The sequence below is a fragment of the Psammomys obesus genome, unplaced genomic scaffold, assembly GCF_907164565.1.
Source record: "Psammomys obesus unplaced genomic scaffold, mPsaObe1.curated_primary_1811, whole genome shotgun sequence".
Lineage (NCBI taxonomy): Eukaryota > Metazoa > Chordata > Mammalia > Rodentia > Muridae > Psammomys > Psammomys obesus.
The window spans coordinates 4,432,419-4,433,275 of NW_026590405.1; positions in this window are offsets into that span (position 1 = coordinate 4,432,419).

Sequence of the window (857 nt, forward strand, 5' to 3'; positions counted from 1 at the left end):
CTTCCTTCCTTCCTTCCTTCCTTCCTTCCTTCCTTCCTTCCTTCCTTTCAGTGGCCTTTTAAATTTTTTTATTTTTGAGATTTCAATATAATTATATCATTTCTCCCTTCCCTTTCCTTCCTCCAAACTCCCCCATATTCTCCTCCTTGTTCTCTTCAAATTCGTGAGCTCTTTTTTCATTAACCACTATTTTATTTATATGTATATAATTACGTATTCCTAAATATATAAGTACTGGTTTATTAAAGCAGTAGTTGTAGGCTCTCCTCTAGAATTCAGGACTTCACTAGCTCTGGACTGTTGGCTGGTACTGGTATTGTGGTGCTGACTAAGCTCAATAGCAATAGCCTGGTCCTACACGTCCTCCTGCTCCTCCTTCCTCTTCTTTAATGTGCCCTGAGCACCTAACAGCTTTGGCCAGCAAGCCAGGCATCAAGCGAGGGTAAACAAAGACATGATTTCCGTCTTGCTGGGCTTGTCTTAAGTGGAATTAGAGACCTGTTGGTTACCATCAAGGTGTGTGTGCACTCTCGGGGTTATGGAGCCGGGCTGGTCCCTGTTGTGATTCATCATCATTATACCTGGGCAGGACTGTCGGTTTCTCCCTTCTTTGGAAGCTTGCATAGCACCTTCTGGTGCCATGAAAGCCCGCCCTCAAAGAGGTGGTGTTCAGGTCAGTTTCAGCTCAGGGGCTTCTGGGCCATATAGCTAAAGAACATGATGGTTTCCCCCCCCCACACACAATAGGCATGTAGCTTCCACTTCTTCGGGGCGTCCAAGGGCAATAACAACAGCCTGGTCCCATCTTTTTTATTATTATTATTATTATTATTATTATTATTATTATTATTATTATT